Here is an 18,017-nt window from a genome sequence, read left to right on the forward strand (position 1 = left end):
CAAAGCTGCTTTGAAAATTAATCTATATTGTGTAGCTTGCTGGACTGGGTGAAGTTTGAGATTAGTTCTTAATTATGTCTTTTCCCCACATATTGATAAAGATTGTGTTTGCAGTTTGTGGTAAATACAAAAATTGGTGGACAGACGTTGATTCTCAGCCAAGTGAACAGCACACCACTGAGTGATATTTGTCTGTCTTTAGGAAACAGATACAGGTGTATCTGAGCTGTTCGTTAGTGTGGGTGAAACCCTTAGGAAGTGAAGTGCGTGGCGGATGATACAGCATGACTTGGTTTTCCTTTTTTTTTTTTTTAAGATTTTATTTATTTATTCATGACACACACACAAAGAGAGAGAGAGAGAGATTGAGAGGCAGAGACACAGGCAGAGGGAGAAGCAGGTTCCATGTCAGGGAGCCCGACATGGGACTCGATCCCGGGTCTCCAGGATCAGGCCCTGGGTTGAAGGCAGGCACTAAACCACTGAGCCACCCGGGCTGCCCATGACCTGGTTTTCTGAATTGAAACCTCAAGTTTGGGATTTATGAAGACACAGACTTCAGAAATCAAAGGATAAAGATCTATTTCCATCAGTATATAAGGACACCATTATCCCACATCCTAAGTGATATAAACAGAGACATCCCCCCCCCCCAAATTTTGTTTTTCTAAATCATTGTTTTGGAGCAAAAGAATACGCCTCTTTGGAGGAACTGCAACAACCCTATTTAAAGAAAAGAAGATGAAGACAATCTTCTTCTGTATTTCTAACAGCCCAGTTAGAAAAGGACCTTCCTGCTTAATGTAGGAGGGATGGGGAAGATGTGACAAAAAAGGAATCAGTCAAATGTCTGGAAAAAAAAGTGACTTGAAAAGAGTATGTGACAATAGGTTTAAGGAGGAGAGGAAATGCGGGGTGGACTCTGGGAGGGGCTTGCCAGCACGCACCTGTCCAGAGTGTGACCTTGAAACAAATATTCTAGGGAAGTGAAACTCTGTAGGGTAATGTTTCTCCAGGTTTTGTGTGCTGTTTAGTTCTATTAAATAATTACATTTCATTCAATTAAGCACATTTCATAGGACAGTTTTAGATGCTTAGTTGTACATAGTCTTTTGACTAATACATCTGAAACGAGTCCACTTATCAATAGCAAAGTTGTCAAGTTCAGTCTCACTTCCCAAGCATTCCTCAGCTTTCGCTGCCAATTTCACAACTGGAAAGATCCTCAAGGGCCTTCTCTGTGATGCTGTTAGCACCTTTAGCACGGCCAATATTTTAAGCCAAACAAATTTCAAGGGACTGTGACACCTATGGTGTGATAATGGGAACTTTTAAAGAAACAATACAAATAACAGAATCACAAACTTACAGACGGAGAACAGGTTAGTAGTTTGCAGAGATGGGAGACGGGATGGAGGATGTGGCCATCGACATGAAAGAGCAGCATGGGAAATCTGCCATGTAGATTTCTCTTGCCTTTGGTTGTAGACACGTTAACTTTTTTTTTTTTTAATTTTACTTATTTATTCATGAGAGACAGAAAGAGAGGCAGAGACCTAGACAGAGGAAGAAGCAGGTTCCTCACAGGAATCCCAATGTGGGACTTGATCCCTAAACTGGGATCATGCCCTGAGCCAAAAGCAGATGCTCAACCACTGAGCCATCCAGGTGCCCCTAGATACATGAACTTAACACGTGTGCAGACAATGGACAACAGGCACAAATGAGCACCTACAAAACCAGTGAGGTCTGAGTAAAGTCTACGGATTATGTCACTTTCAAGTTTTTTGGTTTCACTATTGTACCATAGTTTTGCAGATTGTCTTTGTGGAAAATTGAGTAAAGAACATTGAGCTCTCCTACTACTTTATTGAAACTTCCTGTTAATCTGCAATTATTTTAAAATTGAAAAGTTTTTTTTTAATTGAAAAGTTAAAAACAAGTAAAGCAGTTGTTCAATCTTTCTACTTTTAGTCATTTTAATAGGTGTCTGTTGGTATTGCCTTGTGGTTGTGGTTTACATAATTAATGGTACTTATTTGCCATTCATGTATTTTCATTGGTTAAGAGTTCAAATCTTTTTTGTTATTTTCTTATTATTGAGTTCTTAGAAGTTTTGAAAGTCATTTACATATTCATTTATTTATTTACATATTTTCACACATTTATTTGCATATGTGATCTTACCAAACATGTGCTTTGCTATGTGTCTATGGGTTTTCATTCTCTTAACAGTGTTTTCAAAGAGAGGTTTTATTTTTTTGCAGTCTAACTTACCAATTATTTTGTGGATTGTACTTCAGGTATTGTATCTATGAAATCTTTCCAACCCCAGGCCACAGAGATTTTCTCCTTATCAAGTATTGGTGAAGATGCGGAGGAAACAACTCATACACTACTTGTGGGAATGTAAAGTGCAAGAGACTCTTTGAAAAACAGTTTGTAAGTTTTTAAAAATGTTAACCTAGCCCTAATATATAACTCGGACACTTGACTCCCAAATATTTACCCAAAGGGAAAGACAGCAAGTAGCCATGCAAAATCTTGCACAGGGATACTCACAGGAGCAGTAGAGTAATGGCCCCAAACTGGAAACAACCCAAATGTCCATCAACAGATGTGCGGGTCTACAAATTGTGGTATATTCATACAATGATGTATATCATAAATGAATGAAGTCAATATATTCAATATGGGTAAATCTTGAAATGATTAGGACAAGTAAAAAGAGCCAGAGCTCCTTCTTAAAAGTACATATTGTATGATTCCATGTATATAAAAGCTCTAGAAAGTGCAAATGAATCTATATGGACAAAATACAAAACACTAGAAAGTTTTCAAAAGGACCTTAGGGGTGGCGGGAGCATTCATTACCTTGACTGTGATGATGGTTTCCCAAGTGTATACACATAGTCAAATGTATCAAAGTGTGTACTTTAAATATGTGCATTGATATATGCATTTGATAAAGCTGTTAAAAAAGAAAAAAACTAACACGGGGCACTTCTGCTTCTGCTTAGGCTGCAGGAAGTTGCTACCCAGAGACAGGACAGAGCTTCTTTCTTCCCCAGACCTTTCTCTCTTACCACAAAAGCTAGGAGCCACCGAGAGAGGGGCAGAGAATGTTCCCACTCCCAACGCTCAGGAAAAGATCCACTACTTTTGTGGAAAGGGTAGGAGCTAAAGTCATCTGTTATGAAGGAAGCCGAAAAGCCCTCTTGGACACAGAATACAGCACCAATGTAAAGCCTAAGGGAGGTGTTAACTTTAAAATTAAAACTGCCAGAAAAAAAAAAAACAACTGCCAGTTATTTTATTAACAAAAATGGATTTATTCAGGAATAGCAGAGAATTGCAATCTGGGATGAACAAGTTACAACAAAACCATAGGCCACTCTGTGGAGTGAAGGAGAGAAACATTTTTTTTTAATAGAGAAAAAGGGGATGTCGGGAGGGGCTGTTATAAAAAAAAAAAAACAAAAAACCTTGGAGTAACCTGGGAGTTTAAAGTATAGCTGCTGGGGCACCTGGGTGGCTCAGTGGTTGAGCATCTGCCTTCGGCTCAGGTCGTGATCCTGGGGTTACTGGGATCGAGTCCCACATCGGGCTCCCTGTGGGGAGCCTGCTTCTCCCTCTGCCTATGTCTCTGCCTTTTTCTGTGTCTCTCATGAATAAATACATAAAATCTAAAAAAAAAACAAAAACAAAAAAAAAAAACTACAGCTACTTTTCATTGGCTGAGCTGTGTCTGGCTCTCATTGGCTGGGGAGGAGGAAAGACTTTCTTCCTCCTGCTGGATAGTAAAGTATCCATTTGCAAGGCCCATCTCTTCCTGTTGGGGTCCACAATTTACAATGAGTGGTAGGCCATGAGAACTTCCCTTTCTAGCCTTCCAAGTTCTTTCTAACTGAACTTTCTTCTTATCAATTTCTATAGAGGTCAGGAAAGGCAGAGTTGGGGGATAGTGGAGGGGGGGGGCAGATATACTAAGAACCCCTTTACCCATGAGACCCAGGTTTACAGGGGTACCTTAAGACAGGCTGGACAGAGCTCTGAAAAAGACGGTAAACATGGAAACCTGTTTTGTTGCCTGGCTCAGAAAGAAGTGTCCTTTGCATGTGCTGGGTCCATATGACATTTCATCTACCGAGCCATCCTGGTTTGGCAAGCTCTGACTAAGTTTCCACCAAAATGGTAAGCTCTTGTTTTCTAGTGGGAGATAAGGGGATGCCATATTGAGGTAAAGACATGTCCATATCTGGCCCTGCTCATCTCTTCCCCCATCCACCAACAAAGAGAGGAGTGCTTAATATCAGGGGACAGTGATTCACATTCTTCTACAACACTTAGTACACGTTTCTTAGGTGAGGGAAATAAAATATAAAACTCTTCTCTGTTTGAAACGCTAGAAGCATTAAGCACATTGTCTTTTTCTTCCAAATGGTTTTTGCATGAAAAGAATGATTATTATTATTTTTGCCTCTGATAATTTTTGGAACGAGTCATCAGTTGGTGAATGTTAACTTTTATTCTTATACTAAAAGAAAAGACATTTCTGTATCATGAGATACTTTGAATAGATTAAATTGTGTTGGGGAAAAAATGCTGCAATGAAATTTTAATAGGTTGCTTAATATGGAGGTTTTTTAAAAAAATGTCCACCCTTGTTGTTTATTGAGAGATATTTCTGTAGATTTTTGCCCCAGAAGAAATTTTCAAGCTCTGCAGAATCATTGCTCAACTGGGAGCTGGTTTCAACAGTTCCCTTAGGACTGGAGTATAATAAACACAGGAGTGTATTTTTTTTTTCCTTCATTACATGTTTTCTTGAAAGGTTTTAGCCATTTTTTTTTTCCTAAGGAAGTATCAATTTAAAGAAGATTTTAGTGCGAGGTATTTTAATAGTATTGCCTTTTTTTTTCTTCTATAAAAGAGATGATGACATGAGGGAAGTGATAACCACCGGTAGTTTATTTGACAAAATATTAACTTTAAGTGAGGTAAACAGGGACAACTAAAAGGGTGGTAGTCATTTAAAGCCAGGAACCTAAGACTCCTACTAGCCCACAGCAATGCCACTATGCTTCCTCCCACATCCTGCAGTTTAGAAATCGATCTTCACACCAAACAGACTCCCCTTTACGGAGTGTCCAGGCCTCACAAACAGGCAGGTGATCAGAGTGTAGTATGAAATGGAGGGTAGCCCATCTCTCCTCCCCATTAGGTGAGCATAGAGAGTGTGGGTGTTGGAGTCAGAACACATCTCAGCTCCACTTCTGTGCCTGTACCTCTGCATCCTCAGGCCAATGAGTAACAAGGAAAATGAACCACAAAGGTGACAGCTATCAAACACCTGTCTATGCCAGTCTTTCTAATAGACACTTTGTATGCACTTCCACTCTTCCCCGTGATATTAATGCAATCTTCCTCTCCCTTTCTGAATAGTAAACCTTGAGAGGACTGGATAACTTGCCCACAGGCACATAGCTTGTATGTTGTCCAGCGGCATCGGTAGCATTTAATCTGATGCTTCTATGAATGTATGATGACGTTCCGAGATCTGTCAGGGAGTTCTGCAACCCAGGTCAGTGAGTAGACTTCCATCTAAGGAACAAGAAGGAATTTAAGATTGTGGGAAGCCAAGGTCAGCCAAGTGAGCAGTGGAACAAGTTTGCTCATGGCCTTCTGATCATGAGATCATCCAGACCTTAAGGCCAAATGCTCTGATGGCACCCCTGGTTTTCTGGCAGTGTAATATCAAGTCCCAAAGTGGGGTGGCTTAATCCTTCAGACCAGTGGAGAAGTGGTTGTACTTGCTCAGGGAAATTACAGAAGGAAAAGGCTTAGGGGGATTCTGATTCCAATGATGGCATCTAACCTCATTGAGCTCGAAATCTTCCCTCGGTAAAAAAATTCCATTGTCTACATCGATCATCTTCCAAAATAAAACAGATTTGTAAAGACAAGAAGAAAGATTTGCTGCCTTGAAAATTGTTCTGTATTTTCTTTATGCAGTGGTCAGTCAAGTTGGGCCACAAGAGAAGACACAGGAGAAGCTCAGGAAAGAAGCCAAGTTGGTTATACTCACAGGTCCTAGAATCAAGAGATCCTGCACATCAGCTTGCAGGGTCACATGAGAAAGGCATCAGGGTGATCAGGAGCCAGAAGCCAGGCTCCAGAGGGGTGCCTGGGCTATAACATTTATTGGGGTTTCCAGGGAAAGGCAAAGCAGGGCAGGGGAAAGGGTTTAGAACTGCCTAGTTTGAATAATTTCAGCAAGCTTTGAGCTGCAGGAGGAGTCTCTAATTGCTGGTACCTTGGCCCTGGGATGACTTAGATGGGGGAATATTGCCTCATGGGTGTGTGGGCAGATAGAGGAGGTGTGGCTGTGGGCTGGTAGTTTGCAGATGAAAGCCATGCTCTGGATGAGCCCTTTGTTATCATGAAGAATTGGCTAGCCTCAAGGGCCAGTGCTTCCTGAACAGAAAGGTATCTTAAAATGCCAAAACATCATAAGATACAGAAAATAAAACTGCAGGGGACTCAGGATGGCTCAGTCAGTTAAGTGTCTGCCTTCATTATCTCCAGGTCCTTGGATCAAGTCCCACATATGGATTCTTGCTCAGTAAGAGGTGCGCTTCTCTCTCTCTCTCTCTCTCTCTCTCTCTCTCTTTCTCTCTGTCTCTCCCCCTCTGACCCCCCTACCACTCATTCTCTCTCAAATAAATTAATGGAATCTTTAAAAAAACGCCTATATATATGTATATATTTATATTATATACATAATACATATTTTATTATATATATATATGTATAATACAAAATAAACAACTGATAGTAAAGGGACACCTGGTGCCCATGCTGCTCCATTCTGCATCCCATGTCTTGGATTTCCAAAAGCAAACACCCTCCAAGTTCATTATCTTGCCTTCTCCATCCCAGAGCATCTTGTGTCTAGTTTGACTGTGAAGTTTTATAAAACTGATAAAGACTCAGAGTCCTGGAACCCATTACCAAAGATCCTGATTTAATATGTTTGCCTAAAGACCTAGAAACCTGAAATGTTAGCCACTGCGCAGACATGCCCAGAATGCCACCCTTGGGGATAAACTCCTCTGCCACTGGGCAGAGAAATGCACATACACGTTCACACTCAGACACATGCTCACACTTGTACCTGAAAACCTCCATTCTCACCACCTTTTGGGAAACTTTCCTAAGCCTCTCTCCACCCTGGATGAAGGCACTGCAATTTGTCACAGCCAAGGCCTTTAAAAAAAAAAAAAGAAAAGAAAAGAAAAGAAAAACAACATTCTGGATGGGGGCCACACTCCCAGTGGCTGGCAACCCTACTTTTGGCTCGACAATACGAGATGTGTTACTCTCCTCAAATATGGCATTTAAAACACAGAACACAAAACCTGGCAGACTTGCTGGGATAAGGAGGGAGACTGCTTCACTTTGCTTCCAGGTTCCTGAATCAAAAAGACAAGAATGCTCCAGAGGGAAAAGACATTTAGGAAATGCCACACCGAGTCCTTAGGAGAATGGTCAGTCATCCACAGGCTCCTGAAGCATCTTGACACTGGGCAAGATTTGTTTCGACCCCATAAACGATAGGCTCATCATTGAAATGGTGGGGACTTTCAGGTGCATCAGCAGAAAATTGCCCTTCAAATTCCAAATCTCACTTACACTGACAAGATGGAAATGGAGGGAATATTTGAAAATTCTCTATATTTAAATAGGTTACAGAATTGCCAATGGTATGGTTGAATGGTGATCCCCAACAAGATACGTCCTAATCCTAACCCGCAGCACCTATGAATATTTCTTTATTCCTTTATAGCAAAAGATGGGATTCATTAAGATTTTGAGAGGGGGAGCTTACCCTGGCCTATCCAGGTAGGCTAGAACTCCAATGACAAGTGAGAGTTGTCATAAGACTGAGGCAGAGGGAGATCTGACAAATAGAGGAGAAGCGATGTGAAGAAGGAAGCAGAGATTGTGGCGATACAGCCATAAATTCAAGATTGCTGGCAGACAGCAGGCCCTGGGAAAGTCAAGTGCCTCTGGAGGGAGCGAGCCCCTGCTGACAATGTGACTTTAGCCAAATGAGACGCATTTCAGAACTTTGATCTCTAGAACTGTAAGATAACAAATTTGTGTTGTTTGAGCCATGTTTGTTACAGCAGCTATAGGAAACTAAGACACCAAGCAACAAGGAAGTTACAGATTTGGGGAAAGACAGTCGAAGCAGTGCAGGTAGGCTTCAAACGCTAACTCAGCCATAAACTCTCTGTGGGATGTTCTCAGTTTCCTCTACTGTACAAAGAGGGTAAGAATATTTTCTTCACCGTGTTGTCATGAAGATCACATAAAATAACTAGAAAGTGTCAAATAGTAGACTTATAATAAGAGCCACCAGTATGAGTCCGAGTTACAAGTATCATTGGGCAAAGAGACTCTATATTCTCACCTGTTTTCTACATTTAGGTGTGTTTTATTTCACAGAACATTGCAAAAAGCACAGATGTAAAAGCACTCCATTCCCATAACTATGCCTAGAATGCCCTGGATTGCACAGCGGTTAAAAAGCTTCTGACATCTCAAGTGTTCTGCTTCAGAGACCTCTTGGGCTCTTCAAGCAGCAAAAAGACTATTGTTTGGCACAAAAGAGTGGCAAAAACAAAAACAAAACAAAACAGAGATAGGAGCAGCCAAAATTAAGCCAAATGGAAATATTAAAAACTAATGATGAAAAAACCCACCAGTTTCCTCTATGACTTGCTTCCTTAAATCTTGATGCTCCTGACAATTAATGTCTGGGGCTCGGGCTGGAGGGGGCAGCTGATGTAAGACTTACTAATTACAAAATGCATGCATGCTTGTCCTTAAAGAAAATACTTCATTTATATCTGTCCTCATCAAGTAAATAACATCCCAACTATTTCAAGTGGATCATTGTTTGGTAAATTCCACAAATATTTCAGGTCTCAGATTATCTGTGCAATGAGCTAATATTAAGAAAGCTTTGGGAACCCTGGGTGGCCCAGTGGTTTAGTGCCTGCCTTTGGCCCAGGGCGCTATCCTGGAGACCCGGGATCGAATCCCACATCGGGCTCCCGGTGCATGGAGCCTGCTTCTCCCTCTGCCTGTGTCTCTGCCTCTCTCTCTCTCTCTCTCTCTCTCTGTGACTATCATAAATAAATAAATAAAATAAAAAATAAAAAAATAAAAAAAATATTAAGAAAGGTTTTTCAACCTTCTGGAGCTGCCTCCTAAATTCTAGGGACTAGGAGATCAAGCCTAAGGAATAAGACTAGTCAGTGCCCTACTCTCTTCTACATTGCCCTTTCCTGGAAGCTTGGAAAGGGCAGCCCTGTCTGGACAGTGGCACCAGCACACACTTCAGGGAGTGGGGACATCAGTGTCCCCAGAACAAGGGCTCCTCGGCCCACTTAGCATTAGCTTTGTTGTCTGTCCCCCTCTGACTTTGTTTTGGTTTGAGTTATTTATTTATTTATTTATTTTTTGTAATTCTATGGTCTTGATTCTTGCTTTGTTTTCTGATAAATGCATTCTCATCTAGTCTTCTAACTCTAGAGGCTGAGTTCTGTGTTTTTTTCTTGGTTAGTTTCTATGTTCAGTGAGCTGGCTTCTCTGGGATCCAGTCCCAAAGCCGTATTTCCTAGGGCCACATTCCAGCAACCTCCTGGCCAACACCTTTGATGCTGACTGTCCACTTGCTTGGCTTTGGTGCCTAACTGTTCCCCAATTAGCTTCTCTCCCCTAGTGAGTTGGCAGTTTTTCCATCCCTGTTTTGTTGCACTGCTATAGAATATGCTAGAATACAAACTTTTGTAATTGTATCAGGATAAAGATGCAAGAACCTCTTGAAAGTTTAGGGAGATAGCAGTATTTATCAGCTGATGGTGAGTATAAACTTGCTCCTTAAATCATAGTTAATTTAATAATGGGTGTTCGAATATGAGATATTTGGGGGGTAAAGAGAACTGTCCCAAAACTTAAATGTGGATGCTATACTGCTGCAGGAGTTTCTGGACAAGAAGAATTAGGACCTTAACCCCTGAGAAGTAGAGAGGCAAGGTGTGGGGTGGGAAGTAACATGGTGGCAGAGGGTCAGGGGTTGTGTGGAGTTCAACTAGTACAGAATTGAGAGGATTGACAAAAGCCAAATCTTTCTGCTTACAAATATGTTTTGGGCTTTTCTTTCTCATTCCCCTCTTTCTTAGGAGACCAAGTCACATTTGCAAACCATTTCCATTGGAAGATCAGGAAGGTCTATGAAGAGAAACTCCTTAACAACATTCTCCCAGAACAGTAGAAATGGATAAGATCTCAAGGGCAGGATGGCCATTGATCCACAGTTGCCTCAGAGAGTCACATTAATATCTGTTGTCCTGGTGTAACTACTAATACTGGCCGTCATGGACTTTCTAAAGTAGCTATGTCTTAGGGATGATAAACTAAGCTAATGGCACATTGGATATTTAAAACTCCTCCACAGGGGCACCTGGGTGGCTCAGTTAGTTAAGTATCTGCCTTCAGCTTAGGTCATGATCCCGGGGCCCTGGGGTGGAGCCCCACATCGGATTCCTTGCTCAGCAGGGACTCTGCTTCTCCCTCTGCCTATGCCTGCTGCTCCCCCTACTTGTGCTCTCTTTCTCTCTCTCTATCAAATAAATAAATAAAAACTTAAAAAAAAAAACCCTCCTTCAAAGCATACAAATATGCTTATGGATGAATTCATGACTCACCCACCACCAAGAGTTCATTCTATTACCAAACTAATCGCCATTTATGTCAACTGAGACAAAATCAACCTCCCATATTTGTGACAAAATCAACTTCCCATTGGTTCTATTTCTTCCTTTTGGGACCATTCTGAGTAAGACTGAGTCTTTCCACAAATATTTTTAAATAGAACTAGTTCTTCCCAAATCTTTTTTTTCAGTTCTTCCCAAATCTTTTCCTCACCAGACTAAGCCTTCCCACTTCCTTTATCAATTGTTATATGTCATTTTCCTGTTGTTCATCTCTTATTCTAATACAGAGAGCTCACAACATAAAAAATTCATTTCACGGGGCATCTGGGTGGTTCAGTCAGTTGAGCAACTGACTTTCAATTTTGCCTCAGGTCATGATCTCAGGTGGTGAGATTGAGCATCTCATCTGGCTCTGTGCAGGGCATGGAGCCTGCTTAAGATTCTCTCTCCCTTTCCCACATTCTGGTCTCTCTCTCTCTCTCTCTTTCTGTCTTAAAAAAAAATCATTTCTCAGTACATCCCTTCTAGTCTTTATATTAAAAGTGAATACATATTCTTCACTCATGGATGATCAACATTCAACTAAAGGCTCTATCTTTTTGGTTTCAAATAATATGCCTATAATGATGGAACTCACCTCCAGCTCCATTCTTTCACATTTGCCCATGCTGATTAGTTAGATTATACCTTCCTTATTAGATGAGAGAGAGCTGGACCTCCAAGTAACCTTCAATGCACAGCTTTTAAGTCAATTCTTCATCATTCCAAAATTATGGAGCTGATTTCACTTTGAACTTGAATGGAAAAGTTTACAGTTATCATCACTGAATTTAGTCTTGTTAGAGTTAATCTCTCATTTATCTGTCAATATTTCCTTGGAGCCCAATTCTGAAATCCCGATTGATCTTTGACAGTTTTATACAATGCAAATTTGAAAAGCATGCTTTTCATTTTCTCATAATGTTCTGCCAGGAAAATATGGGGTGTTGAGAAAAATTACTGAGGAAGAGAGCAGAAAAACAAGATTATTCATGTCTAGAACATGTTAGAAGTTCCTTGGAGCTGGATTGATGTTTTCATAAAGGAACGAGCAGATTTTTCCTAATTTTCCATGCATCCTACATGATCTCACTGGAATAGCTTCCTCTTTACTCTTGTCCATTCTACAATCACTTCAGCAAACTGGGGAGATTTGTGGTGAATCCTACAAGGACTCAGTGAAGCAAGTAGATATTATTGCTTTTTAAAGACCACCAGGTATGCACTTAGCTTTTGACAGCATATATAGGGACTCACACGTTTCAGAAACTCACTTTCAATTGAGTCAATGAGACCAATCTGTTAAGCCGTTTTGCTCAGAATTATTGTCTAGCTTTCCTCTTTACTTTTCTTCGAAGTACATTGAAATGGCATTATATGGCAGAACAAAAATTGGGAAGATTCCATGTCTGATTATATAATTTGTCCATGTGTTTCTCCATTAAGTAAACTTCTTTACTGAGGTGTTTGGAAGAGACATATTATTTTTTTAAAAGGTTTTATTAATTTATGAGACAGACGGGGGTAGGAAGGAGCAGAAGAAGAGGGACAAGCAGACTGAATATGGAGCCCGACCTCAGGACTCCAAGATCATTACTCAAGCCAAGACCAAAAGTCAGACACCTAACCAACTGAGCCATCCTGGCACCCCTGGGGGAGGCATAGTATTTGTCAGGCACTAGACTATTGCAAGATAAGAATGAATTCAGGGTCTTTATTTGAGGGAACTCATTTTCTAGCAATGGAGGCAAGCATATAAGTAAACTGTAAGATAATAAAGACCAATTTTAGCTTTAATTAAGAACTATATTTTATAGAAAATGACTCTTCTTATTTTATAGACTCAAAAATGTCTACGACTGCAAGTTATACAAAGGGCATGTCTCCCTCCTTCATTACCATTAGATTCAATAACACAACCTCCTTTTGAAAGTACAACTAGCAACTAATATCCCTTAATTTCCTGAAATATGCTGTTATATTGAAAGTCATATCCTCATAGTGGAGTTTATCTAGGTCTTCATGACACCAAAGACACCAATGACATGAAAAATATCATTTGACTGTTTTGGTTTCACAACATGAAATAGTTTTATTTGGATACCTTTTTTAAAGCTTCAGTTAAATGATATAATGCTAGCAAAGCTAAACTTCTTGTTCAAAGTAGAAATGAATATCTATGAGATAGGAAAATATGAGTTGTCCTCCTAGAAGGAATTCAGTCTCACACTGTTTCTGACAAGGGAACTAGAAGTACTTAGCAGATGATCATTATTGCTGTGCTGGTCCTACGAAAGCAGCACTGCCACTCTCTTACGGGAGATCTTTCACATGACTGAAAATCAACACTCAGATATTTAAAGATGCTCTTTCTCCATAAATTGCCACAGTTACCTCTTTTAGAAGTTTATAATCAAGGCATTTCTATAAATGGTATACAAGTCTCTTGTGAGGCAGCAGGAGTTCATTTCTTTGGCCTATTTGTGTGGAAGTTGAGCATTGCATGCAAAAAGTGAAGATACTGAATAATCTTTTTTTCCCTCCTTCCAGCTGTACTCTATACTCGTGAATGCTGCTCCTTCTACTGCCCTAAGGCTAATCTATTACTCCTAGTACTGGTACTACTACTACTCTTGTACTATTACTTCCACTATCACTGTTGATTATGCAATAATCACACCTAAACCTTTGAGCATTGTGTCTTCACAATGACTGCATGGAGTTTGATGCTACTATAATGGTCATATTTCAGTTGTAAAATGGAGGCAGAGAGAAGTTGAGTAACTTTTTCAAGATCCAACAGCTTGGAGATGGGAGAGTCAGGAGTCAATCCAAAGTACTGTAGCTCCAAAACAAATACTTATACCCATCATGGCCTACCACCTCTGAATGAATCTTTATCTATTCCAATTATTGCAAATAATTGTATATACTTACTATATAATTTAAAATATTTTTGAAACATGTGTTTTAATAAACTCTTAGACACAGAGTGTGCTATTCATAGAAATTATGTTATAGCATATTTTGGAAAAATTATGTTATCCTATGAAAAATAATTTTGAACTTTTTGTTTTTTCTTATAGTAGTTCAATTAACATGCAACTTTTTTGGATTTTTAATTTTTTATTTTATTTTCAGTTAATACACAGTGTTATGCTAGTTTCAAGTGTACAATATAGTGATTCAACAATTCTATGCATCACCAGGTGCTCAGCACAAATGTCCTCCTAATCCCCATCACATATTTCCCCTATCTCCCCCATTAACATTCAACTTTTACTCTCTATATTTATGGTCTGACCTCCAGAAATATATAGTTACCCAGTAAACTAGTAATAATATTTTTAATATTCTGAAATTATGAAAAAATTTAAAAAGTTTATTATTTTTAAAATTTGTCATGAATATGTATATCTATATATGTGTGTATATCCCCATATGTATATATAGGCAGAAAGAAATAATAAGGATTAATTATTGCCTTTAGGCCTTCAGTCTCACATACAAGATAAGTCTATAAAAACATCACCATAATATAATGTATAATTACAATGAACAATTTACTGTATGAAAACTTTAGCTTTGTTCTCTGGAGGAAAAAGAGATAAGGAAATGCATTTTTTTTTTTTTTTTTTAGGAGAGGGAAGAGAGCATGCATGGGGTGAGAGAGGGGCAGAGGAGAGGGAGAGAGAGAATCTTAAGCCAGCCCCACACCCAACCATTGCAGGGCTCAATCTCACGACCCTGACTGAGATCATGACCTGAACTCAAATCAAGAGTTGGATAGTTAACCTACTGAGCCACCCAGGTGCCCATGTATCTTTTTTTTTAAATCGCCATTACATGGTCTAGTTTTTGGAACTAAATAGCAATCCAGAAATATTTATTTGGTGTGGAATCATCATCATATAGATTATTTTGTTTTTTAGTGGTTCATGCATTGTAAGTATCTTGGTATCTCCTAAAAGTTCTGATAAATTTCAGAGAATAAATAGCAGTTCCTATACCAACTATTCACTTTGAGAACTGGAAAGTAGGAAAGCAATCTGAAGTTCTCTAAAAAGTACACAGCATTATTGTTTTATAAAAAGAAATTATGAGTTATATGCTTCTCACAATTTTCTCAAAGCTAAACAGACATCTAATTGAAAATTATTATCATACTCAATATTTAAACCAAGTTAACTGTAATTAGCAAATCAGAAGGGATACATTTCTAATAATGAATAGTTATAAATTAGCTTGGGGTAAATATCACATTTTTAAACTTTCTTTTCTTTCTCGGTCCAATAAAAAGCCAAGGGAGATGCAGTCCTCTCATAATACTAAGGAATATTAGTATTGCATGTAAAATTGGAGACAAACATATATCTAACTCATACTATTTGGGAACTTTGATTCAGGAACGTTAGTGCCAGGAATTTTAGAGCAAAGTCTAAAACCTTTCCACTGGCCTTGCTGGTACAGCAGTGGATAATCAAAGCAGAGCTGTTGAAGATGGAGTTACGGCAGTTGAGGAATAAAGAAATTATAACTTTTCTATGAAGGACTTAACCCTGAAATTTAGTACCCTTTTGTCTTACAGTCTTCCACAGAGTTCAGTTAGCAAGGCAGGACTTCATTACTTAAGAGATTCAGAACCATAATTTAGTGCTAGTAGCAAATGCAGTCTTCAGATTCTGCAGTTGGTCATAGGACCAATAGCTCATAAGTCACAGAAGACAGATAATAGGTTTAATACAAAAGCAAGTCTCAGGCCTTACCTAGATAAAGTAACAAGAAATCTCTACAGTCAATGTGAAATTTCCGAACATAATTTAATAATAATAGGCCAGAGGAATTCATCATGAAGCAACATACTCTTTATAGACTTGTGTTACTTCTAGAGAAAAACAAAATATTACCACAAGTCATAGAAAATACACAATTATTCTCGTGTATTGTCTGGAAATCCAGACATCTAAATTGGGCTGCCACAGGCATAGATGTAAAAAACAAAAAGGGAAACATGGATAAAACCCATGCATTACTCTTTGGAAATATCCATTTTTGCCCCTCTTTGATTTCGGAGATAAGACTGAAGGAAAGAAAATCATCTTGTATGTTCTCTCACATCAGGAAAAAAATGTGAAGATATGACTATTTGGGGGAGGTAGGACAGGTGTTATCAGCTGAACATCTCCACACTTATTCCCTGAATTTCACAACTGAATGAGCCACCTTGATGGAGAGTTGGCCATAGGATGAATTTAACGTAGACACTGACCAGAAACTCTCCTGCTCAGAGAACACCAACTCTAGTTCATGGTTATCCTGCACAGATGAGAAACACTCTGCCTTGCTTGTAACTGTCCTCCTCCTATCCCACACTTACTGTACTGTAGGCTAGAAAGAGTTTCAGCTATATGGTTGAGAACTAAGAGGGGAAGAAAGAGAAAGGGGAATGCTAGGTGAGAAAAAAGAGGAGAGGCTGGTCATACTATTTGTACCTATGTGGGCTTTTTAGACTAAAGCTAATGAAAGAGAGAGTTAACTCTAAATGAAATTAAATGTTTTAATCATTGCTATAAATTGAGTTTTTGTGTCCTCCTAAATGTATATGTGGAAATACAACCCCAGTATGATGGTACTAAAAAGTAGGAGCTTTGGGGACAAGGGGTGGGATTAGATCATGAGGATGGAGCCATCATGAATGGCATTAATGCCATTATAAAATGAACTACAGGGCAGCCTGGGTTGCTCAGCAATTTAGCCTTCAGCCCGGGCGTGATCCTGAAGACCTGGGATCAAGTCCCATGTCAGGCTCCCTGCATGGAGCCTGCTTCTCCCTCTACCTGTCTCTCTCTCTCTCTCTCTCTCACTCTCGGTGTCTCTCATGATTAAATAAATAAAATCTTTTTTTAAAAAATAAAATAAAAATAAAAAGGACTACAAGAGCTTCTTTGTCCCTTCTCTCATATGAGGACACAGTGAAAAGATGGCCATCTAGAAACAAGAAGGTGGGCCCTCACCAGATCTTGATCCTGGATTTCCCATCCTCCAGAACTAAATTTCTTATAAGCCACTTAGTGTATGATGCTCTGTTATAGAAGTCCAAATGGAGCATGACCATTATAAACAGGGTTGAGCATTTTAATTACTAAATTGAGATATTCCTGAAACTAAAACTTACTGGAGGATTCCACATTCTCTAAGAGTGACATAAAAATAGATGGGACTTATCCAGTATGCCTTCCAGGAGGTCATAAATAGCCCACTTAGAAGATTTAAAGAGACAGTAAAAACAGAGTAAAGTTAGAATTTTTGTTTTACTTTATTTTACATTTGCTTTTGCCTCATCACGTGTTGCTCTTGAACAAAATTAATTTATGTAAAGCATTTATGCCAATGCCCAGCAAATAATAAGACTGATATGAATATAAGCTATAATTTCACTGTAATAGTTTCATATTTAGTTCCCCAAAGGAACAAAAGGTTTAGGGGATCTTTAAAAGCTAGAGCTGAGAATTATTTTTAGGATAAAGTATTTACCATCCCTGAGGACATTCTGGTATAGTCTGAGGAGTGGATTTCGGGGATTATAATCCAAGTGGGTTGACATAGATGACTCCGAAAGTCTTATGTGAGTGTTAAGACTCTATCATTCACAATTCAAAAGGCTGGCTCAGTATGAAGTTAATTGTTTGCCCTTTGGAAGACCTTGAGGCTATCCATTAGAGATGCCCTCCTGACTACTTCGGATGTTAAACTGAAATATGTACTGACTTGTCTCTCCTAACAAACTTGACTGGGCATGCAGTTATTGACTTCGTAGGGAGAAAGGATTAAGCTATAAAGGCAGGATAAACATTTAGAAACTTATTTGCTTTTGCAATGTTTCTCAAATAAGAATCTGTAGACTTATCTTTTTTTTTTTTTTTTTTTTTTTTAATTTTTTTTTTTCATTTATTTATGATAGTCACACAGAGAGAGAGAGAGAGGCAGAGACACAGGCAGAGGGAGAAGCAGGCTCCATGCACCGGGAGCCTGATGTGGGATTCGATCCTGGGTCTCCAGGATCGCGCCCTGGGCCAAAGGCAGGCGCTAAACCGCTGCGCCACCCAGGGATCCCTGTAGACTTATCTTTTAATAAACAATGAGAGGAGATATAATTTGATGAACCAACTGGTCTCTCTGGGAGAAAAG

Source organism: Canis aureus, chromosome 24 (assembly GCF_053574225.1).
Source record: "Canis aureus isolate CA01 chromosome 24, VMU_Caureus_v.1.0, whole genome shotgun sequence".
Classification (NCBI taxonomy): Eukaryota; Metazoa; Chordata; class Mammalia; order Carnivora; family Canidae; genus Canis; species Canis aureus.